Genomic DNA, 13,643 nt, shown 5'->3' on the forward strand with positions numbered 1-13,643 from the left:
GTTTGTTTGGTGTTAAACCAGATACAAAAGTAGGGGAGGGATGGTCTCAGGGACTAAAAATGGTCCAAGATAATTTGTTTTTGGTCTGTAACATTTTAGTGCTCCATAATCATGAAGCTGAGTCATTTGGCTTTGTAGAGTCTGGTATATATTGAGTGTGTGTGTGTGTGTGTGTGTGTGTGTGTGTGTGTGTGTGTGTGTGTGTGAAAGAGAGGGGGGGCATGTAAATCAGAGGTCAACCTGGATAGGGTGTCATTCCTCAGGAACTGCCTACTTTAGTTATTTTCAAGACAGCCTCTCAGCAGATTGCAGCTTTTTGGTGTAAGTTAAGTTGGCTGGCCCCTGGAGTCACCATCAGCATGCTACTATTTGTTTGTTTAATGGGCTCTGGGGACTGAACTTGGGTTCTTATGTTATGGTTATTTTCTTCTTACTTGGTGGTAACTTTAACTCCATGGAGGATAAAAGACTATTTTTTTTTTAAGACAGCATCTCCTGCCTGTGGTGGTGTCCAAATCCCATGGAGGACAAGGCACAGACTCTGGTACCCTAGATGCCAGCTGACTGACACTGAGTGTTTAGCAAGATGGAAGATGGTAATGTAGGAGGCAGAATTAGATGTGAATCTTCCTGAGGTGACAAGAGCTCACCATGCTCAGCACAAGACAGGCACATCTTAGGACCATTCCCCAAGGACTCTGATGATGATTGTGAGAAGGGTTATGTAACCCAGATTGGCCTCAAACTTCCTGTGTAGTTGAAGATGACTCTGAACTCCTGACCCTCCTGCCTAGGCCTCCATAGGGCTGGGGTTAATAGCACGCACCAATCATGCCTAGTTTATGAAGTGTTGAGAATTAAGTCCACCATTCCTGTGTGGCAGGCAAGTACTCTTCCAGTGGAACCCAGTCTCTACCCTCAAATGTCTATCATTATTTTAATCTTTGTGATTTTGGATTCTGTCACTAGCAGCCAAACCCACTTCTTCCTGGAACAACAGCACCAATGAGATCCTAATTTAATTCATTTCCATAAACTCCTCACTTTTCCTCTTCCCCTCCGCCTCCAACAGGCTATCTCTGTGTATCCTTAGCTGTCCTGGACTCACTTTGTAGACCAGGCTGGTCTTGAACTCATATCAACCCACTTTCCTCTGCCTCCCAAGTGCTAGGACTAAAGGCATGAACCATCATGACCAGCTTCACTTTTTCTCTTACTTATATAATACACAATAATAAAGTATGTACCTCAAACTGCTACTCTAAATTTGATTTGATTATAGCCCTAAACTAAGTGTATGGAGACACCTGCTTCTTTCAATAGTTCATTGATTGCACAGTGCTCTCATCCTCAGATGCACACTCCTTCTTCCCTGTGGATGGCAGACCCAGGACTCCTCCAGGCTGAATGAAGGAGGATACCCCTCCCAGCCCAGGTGTGCCCCACTCAGCACTCCCCACCCCCACACCACAATTATACATAGTTAGACATATCCTGTGACCTCCAGCACATTTGCACACCTGCATTTGTTATCTGTGAAACAACGAACCATTGTTTGAATTGAAACTTTTCAGGTCTATCTAAAGGTTCCTAATGCTCAGCTCTGTCCTTTCTAAATAACCTGCTGCAGACATGCAGAGAATGCCTTCACTCTAGGGTACCATACAGCTAATTTGATGCAAATCTGTGGTCATGGTCCTAGCCTTCTAGGGACATCTGTAGTAAGCTAGATCAATGTTTTCTACTATGGAAAAATACTGTGGATTTTAGACTTTTAATGGTGGAATTGAATTGTGCTGTGGATTAACAAAAGAAAAGGAAATCCATTTTATTTTACCAGGAGCTTTTACTTTTAGTTTTAGAATTCATACTTTTGAATGTTCCCCTCATATATTAATAAGTACTTTAAATGCTCCTCATTAGGTTAGCTGCCTACTTTGTAAAAAGCGTTGGACAAAATGTGGAGATATGGGCCACTTGTTTTTCCTTTTTACAATCACCAGTTTAAACTTTTTTTTTTTTGTAATAATGTACATTTTCCAAGAAATAAAGTATTCAATTTTTCCAAGTCTTATTGGAATAAAGGTTTCCTTTTTCAAATTGCTGTTTAAAACACCAATCTCATTTGCAGAAGGTCAGTGTCTTCTTAATATTTTAAGAATTTCTCACAATCTAAGCTGTCTCCTTTTACACAGTTTGTGAGCTCTGCAGAAATTGAGCATCTGGCTCTTTGCCTGAGCACCTGATGTCATCTCAAGATAAACTCTATAAATCAAAAGAAGACACAGAGGTGGACTTTTACAATAACATAGAATATACAAGACAGCAGGAAGAATAAGAAGGAAAAGATGACTGGAACCAACAGTCTTAAGTTTGGAAACCAACAAAATGGTTAAATAGTATAAACATAATAGTAACACCAGCCCATGTGCACATCAGTGTGTAATAGATGTGAAAATGCAATGTATGAGCCCAGGGAAAAAGTCATGTTTATTTTCTCTCTCTTATCCTACAGCTAGGACTCTCCCCTTTCTCAGATGTTTTTAAATGGGTGTTGCCTTGGCACAACAGCCACAGCTGTTTATTTTTGTTGCATATGCATTTCACAGAGCTATTCTCCAGCCTGTGATCCATGTTGAGTCCTTAAATCCTAAGTTGATTGCAAGCAACAATATCTTCAGAATACACACATACATAATACATTATATAATTCATATTAACATATTTATATTAATTATGCACTATACTTAAAATTATATGATGTATTTAATGTGTTCTATGCATTACATTATATAGACTAATTTACACATCTGGATAATTGTGTAGATTATATGTACGTCTTACATATATATTCTTATAGTCACTTTATGTCTTTCTTCGCCTTCTATGGTCTGTTTCCCCTTCCTCCCATTTTCTAAATCTAGAAATAAAATTTCTTTAATTTTAAATTTTAATTTTATTAATTTATTCAGATTACAACTCAATTGTTATCCCATCACTTGTATCCTCCCATTCTTCCCTCCCTCCCACTTTCACCCTATTCCCCTCCCCTAGGTCTATGACTGAGGGGGACCTCCTCCCTAACTATATGGTCATAGGCTATCAAGTCTCATCTTGGTAGCCTGCTTATTCTTTCTCTGAGTGCCACCAGGCCTCCCCACCAAGGGGAGGTGGTCAAATATGGAGCACCAGAGCTCATGTCAAAGTCAGTCCCCGTCCCCGCTCTCCATCTAACTGTGGAGAATGTCCTGTCCATTGGGTAGATCAGAGAAGGGGTTGGATGTTTACTATTGTATTGTCCTTGGTTAGTGCAATAGTTTGAGCAGACCCCCTGGGTCCCAATCCACCCATCACAATGTTCTTCTTATAGGTTTCTAGGACCCTCTGTGTCCTTCTATTTCCCCAGGAGATCTGGGCCACTTTAAGAATAAGAAAGATGAGCCAAGAGATGGTGGTGCAAGGCAGAGGCAGGAGGATTTCTGTGAGTTCAGAAGCCATCCTGGTCTACAGAGTGAGCCCAGGACAGCCAGGGCTCTGCTACACAGAGCCTGTCTCAAAAAACAAACAAACAAACACACACACACACACACACACACACACACACACACACACACACACACACACAGAGAGAGAGAGAGAGAAAACAACCAACACAACAACAATAGCAAAACCCCCCAAAAGAGAAAGATAGAAAGAAGACAAAGGATCTCTCTAATGATGAAATGGTTTGGAGAGCATAAGAAAGCTTTTATTTACACAAGCTGGAAAATTCTGAACAGAGAAATACTCTCTTGCCAATTACGCTGGAGCACCAGCTATCTGCCCAAGATTTCCCAACTAGTGACCTAAATGGGAATTCTTTGTAATGGAGCATCACTCGCCATATGCCACATACGCTTTCCTGTTTGTAGGAAATGTTGTTTGCTATGCCCATTGAGCTGTAAATAAAATAAGACCCAGCTGTGGGGCAGATTCTCTTCCCTTCCCTCTCCTCCCCCTCCCCTCCCTCTCCTACCCCTCCCCTCTGCCTGTCCCTTTCCTCCCACTGCTAGGCTCATAGCCAGGCCCCTGTGCATGCTAGGCAAGCACACCATTTTTGAGCCACATTCCCAGTCTGTCTGTGGAGTTGATTGGTTTGCAAATAAGTGAGGCTTATGATGTTAAGAGAGGTGTAGACTTTGAAGCCACAGTGCAAGCCAACAGGGCTTTAAAACATTAGTTCCTGTTGACTCACACTATACAGTCTGGGTTTTGTTTTTTGTTTGTTTATTTGTATGAAAGTATCTTTTTAAATATTTATTTTTAATTAATTAATTAATTTATTCATCTTAGTTCTGTTCCCGTCCTTCCTCCCTCTTCTGGCCTATTCTCCTCCCCTAGGCCTCTGATGGGGGTGTTCCTCCCCCACATCTGACCACAGCCTATCAAGTCTCATCTGGACAGCCTGCATCTCCTTCCTCTGTGTGCCCACAGGCCTTCCAGCCAAGAGGAAGTCACCAAATCGAGGGCACCAGACTTCATGTCAGAGGCAGTCCTCACTCCCCACACAGCCTTGGAGAACGAGCTGTCCATTTGCTACATCTGAACAGGAGGTCTAGTTCCCTGCATGCGTTGTCCTTGGTTGGTGCATCAGCTTGTGCAGGTCCCCCTGGGTCCAGATCCACCAGCCTTGCTGGTCTCCTGAACCCTCCACTCTCCATACCACTCTCAGCACAGAGTCAGGCAAGTCCCAGCATTTGCCTGTTTTAAATGTCATCTTGAGACTTACTGCCTCTGTCTGCTAACCTAGGCCTAGTCCTGGGAGCTTCTAACCTCCATACAATCTAATCTAGGCCTAGAATGTTTTCTAGCCTCTGAGACTTACTGCTGAATAAGCTTGCCCTTTCTTGTTCAATTTAGCTGTTCTGGCTCAAACTCCTCTCCAAGTCGATTGATTCAATCTGGCTTCTCTCAGTTTCTCACTGAATTGCTCCACTTGGCCTTCAACTATTTGCTGTAATCTGTTTTAATCTTTTGGCTCCTTCTTATTTTCTGGCTCATTTTGTCTTCACTGTGTTTAGCTTGTTCTGTCTTCAACCTCTCTGTGTAAAACTTTCCTGGTAAAAACTGCCTCTGAATTCCACAAACTCATCTCCACAGCACTGCGCCTCAACTCACTGACTCAACTGAACTGACTAGAACTCATGCCTGCCTCTGAAGTGCTGGGATTAAAGGCCTGTACCACCACGCCTGGACCTAAGCTTTTCTTTACCTGAAACTTGCTCTATACCAGGCTGGCCTTGAACTCAGAGACCTGTTTGCCTCTATCCCCTGGGGTTAAAGGGTTAAGGTTAGCATAGTCCTGCCAGAGTAGCCATGTTGCTGGGTTAAATTTTCTCTACATGTTGGTTTTGTTTTTCTTTTTTGGTGCTAGAAAATTGTGTGGCAGTCCCTCCCCCTCTGTGAGCAGTTAACACAGCAGGTAAATATCTGAAAGCAGACAAAATCAGCACCAGGATCTACTGCTCTTGTTCACGGATGTTAAGTGGGGACACCTCAGCCCTATTAGCCATGTTTTGAATCTTAATTTCTGTGAACAGGAAAAGAAACTGTATCTACAAAGGCTGATATTAATCAAAGACTTCAGTGACTGGGTATTTTGAATGTTGCCAGGGTTGGAGCCTTATTACAGTTTCTCTGAGTCAGGCCTAACATCCTGATAAACAGATTAAAAAAAACCTTTGGAATGTATTAACTTAACAAAACCCTATTAACCACCAATAGGGGCTCCAAGAAATGCTCTCAGATAGCATCTGAGAGGTATAGCTGAGATTCCCCCACCTGCTGTAACTGCCCAAAATGCTTTTATCAATGTATTTTAATTTTTTTGATTTATAACTTTCTTTGTTCTGATACCATAACAACTCCATGAAACTGCTTTCACACTGGGACGTGGAGCCCACATCTGAATTCCCAGGCCGTGATTACTCACACTTTGGCTCCAGAATAAACTATTTAATACTCCTTTTGATTTGATTGGATGAATAAACTCCGTCTCTGGGCTGAGTGGCCTTAGCCTTTGCCTCCTGGCTGTGATTCAGGGTCCTGAGCACCTGTGCCCAGGCCGTCCACCTGACTGGAGGTCTCCACTTGGGCTGAGTTAGAGTGCACAAGTTCACCCTGAGAGAGAGAGAGAGTGCAACACTTACTGTTCTCACCCTCCCAAGGGAGCTGGCCAGAAGCACTGGCTAGCCACTTCCCTGAAAATAGATATAACTAGAGTTTGTTGGCCCAGCTGCTATATTTAGCCTAAGAATTTTACAAAATGTACAATAGAGCCCATCCATCTTCCCTTACGAAAGACCCACCAGAAACAGAAAAAAAAAAGCTCATCACACACTTGTGGGATCTTAAGTTGTTTTGCTTGAGGTTTCTCATTTCCTGAGAACTGAGGAAGTTTGACCTGGCATGGGTTTTTTCTCTTCTTTTCTTTCTCTCTAATATATTTTATTGGAAAGAGAGAAAGTTATGTTGTTGTCACTAAGCAACATGAATGGGGAAGCACGCCCAGAAGCAGTGTGACAGCGCAGATAAGAACTGAGATCTTTTTCTGTGTCTTCAGAAGCCAGGCCAAAATGCCAGCCTCGTGTCTAAATGTGTTCCACGATGCGACCAACACTATCCATTGCCTGAACCTTGACCTTAACAACCAGGGAGGAGAATGCTAGCAAGCCAGATGTCTGGTGAGGATGGCCTAAACCGCATTTATAAGTGAGTCAGCCGTGCAGTGTGCCTGCCTGGAATCTCTACTTCATATATTTATTCCAGGATTTTGTCCTTTGGCCCAATTTCAGAAGACTACTTGACTACTTTATGCCTGCAATTTAAAATACTGTCTGGCTGTTTTTCAGTATAAGGGCTTGTTTAAAGACAGAGAGCTCAATTTGTGTGCCTACTTTCTTATTTAACAAATGGAGAGAGAGAGAGAGAGAGAGAGAGAGAGAGAGAGAGAGAGAGAGCGAGCGCTCACCCATTGTCATCACACTGAACAAGCTCCAGGGCTGTCCTGGGATTCATAGTTAATATGTGAAATCCAGAGATCCCACCTAACTACTTTTCCACTGAAAAGAGCTAAATTTTTCCTCTGAAAAGAGCAGTAAACTTGAGTATAAGAAGAAAAATAAAGGGCTGGGAATGTAGCTTAGTTTGCAAAGTCCTTTCCTCATGTGCAGGAAGCTCTGGGGTCAATTCCTCGGTGTCACATAAGTTGGGAGTAGGGACTGAAGCCTGCAGTATCAGCTCTCAGGAGGTAGAGGAGGGAAGATAAGTATTTCAGTCTCCAGCAGCTTATGGAGTTTGATGTCAGCTTCTGAGGTACCTCCACCTTCCTCCACTGTTGTTTTTAACAAAATCTTAATTCTTGATTTTTGCCAATAAAGACTCAGGAGCCAGATGCTAGGGTGAACGCCTGCTAGCTCAAGGAGGCAGAGAAAGTACCTAGCTGACCTTCCTCCTCAGGAGGAGGCCTTCTCCCATACAGTCTCAAAGACCCCTCAAACTGAATGTCCCTCCCTTCTACTTCCTGTGCATTTCTCTGTTTTCCTGACTGCCTCTTACTCTCTATTTTTTTCTTAATAATCTTATATTCACTTCCTGTCAACTGGTTGCTTGCTCTGCCTCTTGACCTATGGTTGACTTCATTTAATCCTGTTTATAATATTCAAGCAGAAAGCTCTTGGATTAGAGGTGTGTGCTAGGCTGAGCCACACCATAACTAGAAATACGTTTTTCCAGTAAATAACATAATCTTAGGGTCCATAGTGTGATCAAATATCCTGCAGCCCCCAACCCCTCCAAGGGCAAAACTCAAAGACTTTCATATGTCATATTCAACCTATTGAGTGGTCACCTTATGCCATCTGATGAGGAGTAGAAATAAGATCTGAGTTCTTATGGGCTCTTGGCAACAAGACTTCTCTGCTTCAATAGCTCAATTCATTCTTGAATTCATTCACACATTCTACCAATAAACACTTAAATGCTAGGTGCTGGGTTAGCTGATAAGAATACATGGTTCCGAATAGGTTCACCTGTCCCGGGAAGTTTAAGAGCTGGGGTGAGATAGTTTTAACCAGACGCACAGTAATACGTTAGGGTGTAGGGTGGTTTCTAGTGCTATTTTGGGATAAAATGCTGCTTCAGGACTGCATCTGGAGAAAGTGTCAGTGTCAGTGTCTTCTGTGTCTTTTTTTTTTTTAATTTTATTTCTGCAAAGCCAATCAAGAAGTATTGGAAGGAAAATGTGTAAAAATTATCCTTGTATTTTTGGGGATTTCAGCAAGCACTTAAGGTTTGAGAAAACGAGGACTTAAAACAGTTGAATCAAAGGCAATGGCCAGCAATGTGTATTTCAAAAGAATAGTGATGTCCTTTCTTAAGCAACATTCCCCCTTGGCCAACAGCTGCAATACCATACAGCACACAACAGCTTACTTGAAAGTACAGGAACCAGAGGGAAAAGACGGCCACAAGTCATCCCAGTTACATTCACTATACAATGCATTTTTGGCCCTTGATGAATCAAGCGTTCATGCTGCAGTACATTCAGTACAAACACCTCATACTTCAGGTTTAAGATCCTGCCCTTCCTGTTCCGACGTGCCATCTGGCTCTTCATTGTAAATATTTTCAGGCATCTACCGTATCTTCAGACACTGAGCAAATGACCCACGGTTCACTGGGGTTCCACCTGAAGTCTGAAACCCTGGGAGTGTGTCCTCCATGACTAAACAGGAGTTCTGGAGGCCCGTCTTCTGTGTCCTCTGCTGATTGTTTCTCCCCAGTTTTACTTAAATCCCAATCATTCAATGGCAATCAGCACCACTTGAAGCCAGAATAGTTTCATTATGTGGAGACCGATGTACCTGAAAATTTTCATCCTTGTGCGATTCAAAGGTTTGGAGTTTTAGTTTTAGATTACAAAGGTCCCATAAAGCTGCAGTCTTATCTGCAGAGCCAGTTGCTAGAGTGAGCTCACTGCAGGGATCGAATGAGAGGCAGTTCACCTCAGCAGTGTGTGAGCTTAGAAGTGGTATTGGACCTGGTGTCCCATGTCATAAGTTCCTGATTATCAGCAACAGATCCAGACAAGGGCACATGCAGCAGATGCCAGGTGACATCCTCTGCAACAGCTGAGTAGCCAGTAAAGACTGCTTTAGCATCGACAATTTTGTCTTCCTTTGGTCCTGCATTTACATCCCACAGGCAGACGGTGTGGTCATTAGATGCACTCAGGAGATGTCCACTCAAATCAGAATTCCAGGAAAGACCATAGCCTGCCTTTTGGTGACCTCTTAATCTAAGATCAGGATTGAATTCTCCACTTGGATCTGGTTTAATAGGGCGTCTTGCCTTGCAGTTGTATGGAAAACTGTTTTATAATGAAAGATCTTCACTGGGGATTGAGCGGCATTTAATGAAGTCTATGTCTATATTTTGAAAAAAAAAACCAACCCAATACATCAGAAGATAGTGTTTTTGTGGCAATGATGTGAGGATTCTGTGGCATATAACAACCGTGGTTTACTTCTCCTTCATGATTAATTTTAATTTCACATTCAGTTGTTCCTATTACAGAACCAAAGCCACCAAATTCTCCCTTGCCACTGTCACAATGGGAAACATCAAACTGCGCATCATCAATGGGAATATGAACCTGAGCGGCCGCCAGCTGATTCTGCTTGTCTGATGTATGAGCGCCCAGCGCAAGCCAGTGGAGGGCATAGTCCTTTCGTTCTGATCCAGTCACTTCCGGAAGCCACTGAACAGTAAGACTGGAGAGCATGGGTCATAACCACGTCATACAGAAACGGTGTACTCTTCTTCCAGATTTTATATTCTTTGTTGATGACATGCTCCTCCAGAGTATCTTCAAACATCTCTTTACTCGCCATCTTGCGTCAGGTCGTTTGCCCCCACTTTGCCGCCTTGGACTTCTCACTAGGCAAGAGCAGCCCTACGTCAGCGCTCCTGCCTTTCCCAGGCACGTCACTCCGTAGCTTGGAAAACCTGAGCTCCGTCTGGCTGTCTGGGCGCTGCCCAGATAATAGGTCCTTCTCTCCTGCCTCCTCCCCGATTGCGGGTACTGAGGTCTGAGATGCTTCCCTCTCGCTCGCTCTCCCTCGTCTTCTGTATCTTATCAGAAGGCATTGCTATGTGAATATGGGAGAGGGAAAGACAGTGCAAGCTAAGAGTTCAGCATATACAAATGGTCATAAGAACTGGTCCTGCTGCCAACGGAATAACAGTCATCTACAACGAAGAAGAAAGTGAGGCTGGTGAGAGAGCTTGGTTAATAAAGCAATACCCTTTCCATTATGAGGGCCTGAGTGTGACTGTCAGAGCTCACCTAATAAAGTCAGGTGTGGTGGCAGAGATTGTAATTCCACTACTGGAAATGTGGGCCCCTGGAGCTGGTTAACCAGCCATTCTTTTGTGTTTGTTTTGTTTGCTTGTGTTTGTTTTGGTTTTTCCAGACAGGGTTTCTCTGTGTAGCCTTTGCTGTCCTGGAGTCACTTTGTAGACCAGGCTGGCCTTGAACTCACAGCGATCCGTCTGCCTCTGCCTCCCGAGTGCTGGGACTAAAGGTGTGCGCCACCACCGCCTGCCTAGCCAGCCACCCTTGCCTACTTGGTGAGCTACAAGCCAGTGGAAGACCCTATTTCAACAACAACAACAGCAACAACCACCACCCCCAAAACCTAAAACCAACCAAATAAATCCTAATGAACAAGATGGGCTGTGCCTGAGGAATGACATCAGAGCTTGTACCGGGGCCTCCACATGCTTGCACATACACATACATGCACACTAGCCCACAAATACACATGCATAGACAGAAGAAGAGGAATGAAATCACATTATTTGCAGGAAAATGGTTGTAGACAGAGATATGCTGAACAAAATAAGCTAGAGTCAGAAAGACAAGTATCATGTTCTCCCTCACACAGGGACTCTCGAGAGAAAAAGACGGACAAGTGGAAGGACAAGTAAGGAAAGGAAGAGGATCCAGGGAAAGAGGACGAGAATAAGAAGAGAAGGCTACAGGTGAATATGATCAAGGTACATCATATACATGAATGAAAACGTCACAATTAATGTACACTAATAAACATAGAAATTATTGTGCAAATGGCAAACAATTTTCCAATGACTAATTAATGCATCTTGATATAAGTAATTCCTGAATAGCCAAAGTGGTTGATGGCTTATTTTGCATTGAGATTAGTACTTTGTAGGCATGTTAATGTATTTTATACTTTACAATGTTAACCATATTAATTTGTCAAAATTAAGTGTAACTAGCAACACAATTACAAAGAGATAGTGATCTGTGTGAACATGCAGTTTGCCAGTGAGAAAGGCAGGGTTGAGGGATTGCTGAGCGCACCTCCATTGGGAGCTCATGGCAAAAAAGCCAGGTTGTGTGTCTGTGGTGACGATTGAGGGAGGACAGCAGTGTATAGAAATGTGCACCCACCCCTGGAATCTTCCATCTGGGAATGATTTATTAACCTTCACATTTAATTGGCTAAAGAAGGTCACATTCTCCTCCTAAATTCCCAGGGGACAGGGAAACACAATTCTCTCATTTGTCCAGAAGTAGATGAAGCAGCTATAATTACCACAGCCACTCAACTATTAGTTGGAGTAATTAGAAAAGTAAAAATCTTAGAGCAATTGGGGCTAGAGGCATGGCTCAGTCAGTAAAGCACGTGCCTTGCTAGAACCAGAATCTGAGTTTGATCCCTATGGTGCAGGTATTTGAGGGGTGAAAATGCAGACAAAGGTGGAGTGAACATGAGAAAGCAAGTTTATTAGGAAAAGAGCAGGAAAACTAAGATTCCCAAAGTGGAAGGGATCCCTAGAGAGTTCTGTTGAGCTGCCAGCCCAGCATCTTTTTATAGGACTTATGGCAGAAACAGGACAAGGAAAGAGGTCATGTCCACTGGGACTGGCTAAGTCTCTGGGCAAATCATGGACCAAGCCAATGGAGGTTCACATGATTTGTGCATGTCCCCCAGGCCTTGGCTTGGTTTGTAAGCTTCTGACCTTGGCTAGGTCTGTTAGCACCTGGCTTTCGTAGGGTCTACTAGCCATCCATTAAACTGTATTCTCATGTTTATGTGGCCAGCTTATAGCTCACCACTTTTCTACCTATGGGGAGCTAGTTTTTTTCTTGGTTGCCTTTTATTTAGCTCTTTGTTTATGGAGAGACTTGGGGCAGCCTTTCTGGAATACATTAAGAGACTTTTTGGAAGCCATCCTGGGCTGGAGCAATGGCTCAGTGGTTAAGAGCACTGTCTGTTCTTCCAGGGGTCCTGAGTTCAATTCCCAGCAACCACATGGTGCCTCATAGCCATCTATAATGAGGTCTGGGGCCCTCTTCTAGTGTGCAGGTGTACATGTATATGTAATAAATAAATAAATCTTTAAAAAAAAAAAAGAAGCCATCCTTACCCACAGTTCAGTCTGTTGCAGCTATATGCATGGGAGGTAAGACTATATGTAACAGCAGCAGCGCCTTGCATATGCTCCTCAGAGGGGCACTGTGGGAGCCAACCGAAGCCTGCCAAGACTGGCTTTGTTTTTCCAGAGTCCTGTTCTTTCTCTTATCTGGCCAGCTTCGCTGTTTTATAACCAACTTCAAGCCCTTTTCTTTATTTTCCTCATTGTTCTTTGGTGTTTTAACCCTAAAATTTCCTTTAACCCTAACATCTGTTTTCAATATAACACTTAGAACTCATATTAAGAAAGACTACAGAGTGGTGACACATGCTATCAAGTCTAGTGTTGGGGCAGCAGACACAGGAGGATCTTTGGCGTTTGTGGATCAGCTCACCAAGCCTATTGTTGAATTCCACACCTGTGAGAGATCCTGTCTCAAAAAACAAGGCATATTGTGCCTAAAAGAGCAACAGCTAAAGTTGATGAGTGGCCTTCGTACATGTGTATATGGATGCAAACACACACTAATTAAAACTGTTGTATTTGTTAAGTGTTACTTTTCCAGAATCTGGTTTGTAAAGAGCTTCTCCATAAATAGTTTTCACATGTTCTTTATGTCATATTTCAGTTTCTCTTGTATGTCATAAGAACTCAATCTTCTCAGAATGGAACATTCTCTTGGTGTGACTAGTTTTCCTCAAGTGGGCATCCTCTTTCATCTATTTAAAAATCTGTTTCTGTTAATATAATTTGACCTTTGAGGCAATGGTCCCTTGTCCCTGTGCACCAAAAAAAGAAACAAATGCAACTCCTGTTTATTTGTGATGAGAGATGGGTGAGCACACACAGCTCTTGCTTTTTACCAGGCTCTGAATCACCCATTATTTATTTAGGATGTTTATTACTAAGGGGTATGTGACTTGGCTAAGGTATGTCCAGACCATCTTCTTTCAGAAATTCTAGGATTCCAATATGTTAGCCTGAAGATGTGTTTTGTATAGACTACCTGGACTTCTGGAAAGATACTTCCTCTGAATGGAGTCTTGGGGTGATGGAGAATTCTAGAAGCAGAGTGACCTAAGACATGGCTCCATGTAACTAGTTATGAATGTGCTATAAGAAACGCCAAGTCCAGAATATCTGGGACCTTACCTAAC

General features: G+C 43.0%; 1 long non-coding RNA gene and 1 pseudogene across 2 annotated transcripts in view; one reads left to right on the plus strand and one right to left on the minus strand.

Moving 5' to 3' along the window:
• The window catches only part of LOC311582864, an 82,898-nt gene extending 72,775 nt beyond the window's left edge, over positions 1-10,123 (plus strand). The window contains exons 5-7 of the long non-coding RNA XR_014774286.1: positions 486-596; positions 1,355-1,435; positions 9,616-10,123. This is a non-coding gene — a long non-coding RNA (uncharacterized lncRNA). The remainder of the gene's footprint in view (positions 1-485; positions 597-1,354; positions 1,436-9,615) is intronic.
• On the minus strand, positions 8,668-9,576 carry LOC311582609 (histone-binding protein RBBP7-like; annotated as a pseudogene). Its single transcript has 2 exons — positions 9,566-9,576; positions 8,668-9,409 (listed from the first exon to the last, which is right to left on the minus strand). The product of its transcript is annotated as a histone-binding protein RBBP7-like (transcript).
• Positions 10,124-13,643: the final 3,520 nt, after the last annotated feature.

The sequence above is a fragment of the Acomys minous genome, assembly GCF_964271855.1.
Source record: "Acomys minous genome assembly, chromosome: 14".
NCBI classification, from domain to species: domain Eukaryota; kingdom Metazoa; phylum Chordata; class Mammalia; order Rodentia; family Muridae; genus Acomys; species Acomys minous.